This window comes from Eretmochelys imbricata, chromosome 11 (genome assembly GCF_965152235.1).
Source record: "Eretmochelys imbricata isolate rEreImb1 chromosome 11, rEreImb1.hap1, whole genome shotgun sequence".
Taxonomy (NCBI): Eukaryota; Metazoa; Chordata; order Testudines; family Cheloniidae; genus Eretmochelys; species Eretmochelys imbricata.
This window is the reverse complement of record NC_135582.1, coordinates 5,707,685-5,713,157: the sequence shown is the minus strand read 5'-3', so window position 1 is coordinate 5,713,157 and position 5,473 is coordinate 5,707,685. Positions and strand designations below refer to the sequence as shown.

Genomic DNA, 5,473 nt, shown 5'->3' with positions numbered 1-5,473 from the left:
AGGGTCTTCAGATCCATGGGTTTGTTCATCTCCCTGTCGAAATAAAGGGCCAGCCCTGAAGTTCAGATCCAAATCCAGGTGAGGATGAGATTTTATCACTGTAAAGGACCGAGCAGAGATTGGGGGAAATGGTTTATGAGAACACCAAGGGACGGGAGAGGGGCCCAGTCACCAAGGAGAAGTAAAGTTCTCACCGGCGAGTGAGGATTTGTGGGGAGCAATAAAGGCAGCCATGTTAAAAATCAGTAATAGTGCCGGGAGTGGGGGGAGGTGCCAGATTACAGCAGTTTAATGAATACAGGGAAATTAAAGTGAAGAACAATGCAGTAAGGACCCCACCTAATATAACAGGGTTGTCAATAAATGCGTCTGATTACAAGCGAAATCAGATTGCCAGGGAGACAGAGGAAATGAAAAGGTTTTGGGAGTAAAGAAACTCCTTGCCTTGAATTTAGGAGATTTGTTTGTTTGTAATTAACAGAGCTGCCTGTATCGCTGGGCACCTATCTGCTCTGCTTTCTTGCACAGATAATGGTAAGTTTGCTTTGCAGTAATGCCATTTGCTTCAAGTTCCTGAAGAGCGAGAAGTTCTGAACTAGAACCATAGAAATGCAGGACTGGAAGAGACCTTGATAGGTCATTTTGTTCACTCCCCTGCCCCGAAGCCGGACAAAATATTATTCGACATCATCCCTGACAGGTGTTTGTCTAACTTATTCTTAAAAGCCACCAATGATGGAGATTCCACAAACTCCCTCCATAATGTATTCCTGTGCTTAACTACCCTTACAGTTAGGAAGCTTTTCCTAATTTCTAACCTAAATCTCCCTTGCTGCAATATAAGCCCATTATTCTTGCTCTGTCCTCAATGGATAAGCAGAACAATTTATCACCTTCCTCTTTATAGCATCCCTTTATGTACTTGAAGACAGTTACCATGTTCCCCCTCTGTCTTCTTTTCTCCAGACTAAACAAACCCAGGTTTTTTCAATCTTTCCCAGCAGGTCAGGTTTTCTAGACCTTTGATCATCTTTGTTGGTTTCCTCCAGACTTTCTCCTATTTGTTCACATCTTTCCCAAAGTGTGGTGCCCAGAATTAGACACAAATGCCACATTTCATGAAAGATGTGGACAAATAGCAGAAAGTACAGAGACAAGCAACAAAAACGATGAAAGGTCTAGAAAACAGGACCTATGAGAGAAGATTGAAAAACTCGGTTTGTTCAGTCTGGAGAAGAGAAGACTGAGTGGGGGACGTGAGAACAGTTTTCAAGTACATAAAAGGTTGTTACAAGGAGGAAGGAGAAAATTATTCTCCTTAATTTCTGATCATAGGACAAGAAGCAATGGGCTTAAATTGCTGCAAGGGCGATTTAGGTTGGACATTAGGAAAAACTTCCTAACTGTCAGAGTGATTAAGCACTTGAATACATTGCGGAGGGAGGTTGTGGAATGTCCAATCACTGGAGATTTTGAAGAGCAGGTTAGACAAACACCTGTCAGGGATGGTCTATAATACTTGGTCCTACCTTGAGTGCAGAAGATTGGACTAGATGACCTCCCAAGGTCCCTTCCAGTCCTATGATTCTATAAATCTATGATTCTATGGTCGAAGAAACCAAAGCCCTCCGGGTGACACCATCCACACAGCAATGCATTCATCTCCAGCATGTCTTTCTATGCCTGGGCACCTACCATTGCCTGGAAGGATCAATGAGAACACCACCAGTGCCCTCAACTCCCTCACCCTCACTCCAAGAGATCTGTAGTCACTTCTGATTTGCTCAGGTTCAGACCTCACAGTATCATTCATGCCTGCTTGAATGAGCATCATGAGGTAGTTGCCAGAGGTCCGGATAATCCTCAGAAATTCTTCCATAATGTCTGAGATATGGGACCCTGGCAGGCACCACACCTCCAAGGACACCAGATTAAGCCATCAGATAGATGCCTCAGCCCCTTAGAAGGGAGTTTCTGACCACCACCGCCCTTCGTTTTCTCTTGGGAGCAGTGGCCACGATCTTCCCAACCTTGGAGGTACATGGCTTCTCTTCCTCCACCTTCACATGGAGGGCTTTGCCCAGCAGAGGATGTGATTTTAACCAGAATAACTACAAAGGCTCTTGCAGCCATGAGGCTAAAATAAGACACTCCATAATTTCACCTAGAATTGAAAAGGTGAAATTCAACCCTGGTACATAAGACTCAGACAGGATCCTGGACACCAATTATCCCCCACCCAAACCCTTAGCATGAATTTCACTCAAGGTCAGAGGGCTAGTTCTAAGCTCTTTGGGCCACATCAGCCCCATGCCATGGCTGCTGTGCAATTGCACAGAGTCTGCCCTTCCTGCATGCCACCAAAGGGGCTTCCACGCCAGCCATGCCTCGGCTGGCATCGAAGTCTACAAATGGGAGTGGACTGGACAAGTCAGGGAACCCCATGGGTTCCATGATTGTGTGCCTCCAGTGTCCCCAACACACCACACAAGGGTAGATGCTGAGGTGTCCCCAGCTCACACAGTGATCAGGAAATGTTGTGAAGACCAAGATCGATACAATAGACATCTGGCTTTGACACATGAGAGAGGGCGGCATGCCCCAGGCATGCAACAGAGGAAGAGCAAACAGAAGCAACCAACCGAACCCCTGTTTGAATAGTGCTGTTGGCCTAAGGCTGTATGGTGCTTTGAGATCCTCAGACCAAGTGAACCACAGATATGCATGGTATGATTTATAACAGCCATGCAAAAATCTATCTGGGGATTTCACCTCACACACTCTTTGCTTCCTTTTTAGCTGGTGAACCTGCTCCCCAACACCCCCACAAACACACCCCCAGCTTCCTGCTCTCTCTAGAACCCAATCTCCTGACTCCTCCTCTTCTGCACTCCACCAATGAAACGTCCTGTCTGCTTGTACATGAACATTGGGTAAGCCTAGATGCCAATCACTGGCTTAGTGCATGTGTTCCTGTCTCCCTCTAGTGGTCAGATTGTGACAGAGCAAATGGCCCTATGCAGATGCCTTAGGAAGCTGGACTTATTCTCATCAGTTCCTCTTAGGGCCCTTAGACTTTGTCCCTGAGAGAAGGCAACAGGCAGGGCTGCTCTTTTGCCCCAGTATTACTGTTACCCGGGGTTTTCAGAACCCCCAACAGGGGCAACTTAACTAGTTCACTCCAGGAGGTGTATGGAAGAAATCCACAGGAACACAGCACTTCCGTCTGATAAGATTCATGCCAGTAAGCGTGCTCTGTCTAAAACTGCAGTGTATTAGGTTTAAGCACACACAGACATAAGCAATAGGTTTAGAACCTCCCAGATATTTACCTAAGATCTGGAAGGGTATTGAGTAATTAACTGCAGGTTCGCAGTGGCCAGTTGCCCACTTACTGGGGAGAAAGGGTGTCAGGAAAAACGTCTCTCAAGATGACTTCACAGGACTGCTCCAAAGTACACTCAGTTAGCTAATCTTTTAGAACTAACTTCTACAAAACACATAGGTCATAATGACCCCGACTGGATCATCACTTTTCTAACTTTCAATAAACTTCTAATATCAGAGGCATCTAGACTCAAGATGTCCCAACCCACCAAGGTTTTTAGTCTCAGTTGTTTACTGGTTTGTCCCCTCCTCCCACTCTGATGAGCAGAAACTGTAGTTAGTTTTGACCTTGGTTCTGAAAGCCTGTCTCCAAATTAACCCTATGTGGTATTCTATTTCATTAATTCAGGGTGGCTGAATGCACATAATATGGTTGCAATTAGCTTGATCACATGCTGGGGTATAAACTCCCCTCAAATCCAGGACAACATTACCTGGCTTTTCTATACGGAAACAAGTGGGCCCTGTCTGGGGAATTGGTTCCTACCTTGGAGATAAATCAATCAATAGTATTTATCTGGCCTCTATCACCATAGTAATTGAGCACCACACAATCTTTTTAATATACTTATCCTCACAGCACCCTGTGAAGTCCATTGTTCCCATTTTACAGATGGGGAAACTGAGGCCCATGTAGGCTAAGTGACTTGCCCAAGGTCACACAGGCAGTCTGTGCTAGAGCAGGGACTCGAACCAAGCTCTTTCAAGTCCCAAGCTAGTGCCATGGCCACTGGACCGTCCTTTCTGCTTACAGGGTGGTGTGAAGAAGGCTTTTTCAGTTGATTGACAGGGGCAAGCAAGCCATTCATTTCCTTTGAGCAAGGCATGCTGGCAATGGAAGGAGTCCGGGGCACTGTACAACTTAGCTTCTCTGCCTCTCCGTCAGTGCTGGGGAGAGCAGCCCCAGGGCAGCAGGTGTAGAGCTTTGCTAAGGATCTTGGATATCATAACCTGTTGGAGGATAGGTGACACAGCTGCCATAAGAGTCTGTAATTTATTCCGAGCTAAGGAGCCTGTTTTGAAGCTCAAGTGGAAGGCTTGTGCTTCTTGTGCTGGAAACTGCAGGTTCAATTCATCAAGGAGACCATGATTATGCAGAGCCATGCAAAGCTTTTGTTGCAAAATCTGCATTTCCTCTGTTATATCATTTGAAACAGAGAAGCCTGGCCAAGACTCTGGAATAATAATGACTATTTCTTACAGTGTGCGCTTCATCAGTAAACCTCACAGCACTTCACAATCATTAATATTCTTTAGCCTCACAACACCCTTAGGAGGTAGCAAAGCATTATCATCCCCATTTCACAGATGGGGAAACTGAGGCACAGAGCAGATAAGTGACTTGCTTTCCCCACAGGAAGTCTGTGGCAGAGCAGGGAGTTGAACCTGGGTCCTAAGCCAATGCCCTAATCACTGGACCACCTGAAGCTCATCTAAAAACAGGCTTGGGTTCATTTATGTTGTATGAAAGGAGAGAAGGTTAGCACTCCCCTTGATAAGGATGGAAGAGGTCCTAGTGACCTTTACAACACGCATATGGTTAAGGCATTGCCACTTACTTCATGGCATCTAACCAAGTTTTTTTTTTTTTTTTTGGGGGGGGGGGGGATGGGATGGATAGCTCAGTGGTTTGAGCATTGGCCTGCTAAACCCAGGGTTGTGAGTTCAATCCTCGAGGAGGCCATTTGGGATCTGGGGCAAAAATTGGGGATTGGCCCTGCTTTGAGCAGGGGGTTGGACTAGATGACCTCCTGAGGTCCCTTCCAACCCTGATATTCTAAGATTCTATGATTTACACCCAGAACTGAAAGGGCAACATGAAGGATGGGACCCCCCAAACAAATTAAAATTGAAGGGAAAGGTTCATAAACCTGCAAACAAAACCCACACAGATCTAGAGAAGGTGCTATATCCGGCATTTTATGATTAGCCGCTCTTCAGTAGAGTATAGCCCACTAGCAGAAAGAGAGCAGACAAAGCCCACACTGTGTTTGCACATTTGTCAAGTTGTTATTGCTGTGCATGTAAAAGGCAGCAGGTTTCCAGTAATAGTCAGCTGAGTGTCATGTTGGTTTCAAGCGATGGT

The 5,473-nt window shown here is 45.8% G+C and overlaps 1 non-coding gene across 1 annotated transcript; it reads left to right on the top strand.

Moving 5' to 3' along the window:
• Window positions 1–4,844: 4,844 nt before the first annotated feature.
• Window positions 4,845–4,972, top strand: LOC144272523 (U6atac minor spliceosomal RNA). The gene has a single exon (XR_013347585.1). It is a non-coding gene; the product is annotated as a U6atac minor spliceosomal RNA (small nuclear RNA).
• The last annotated feature ends 501 nt before the right edge of the window (window positions 4,973–5,473 follow it).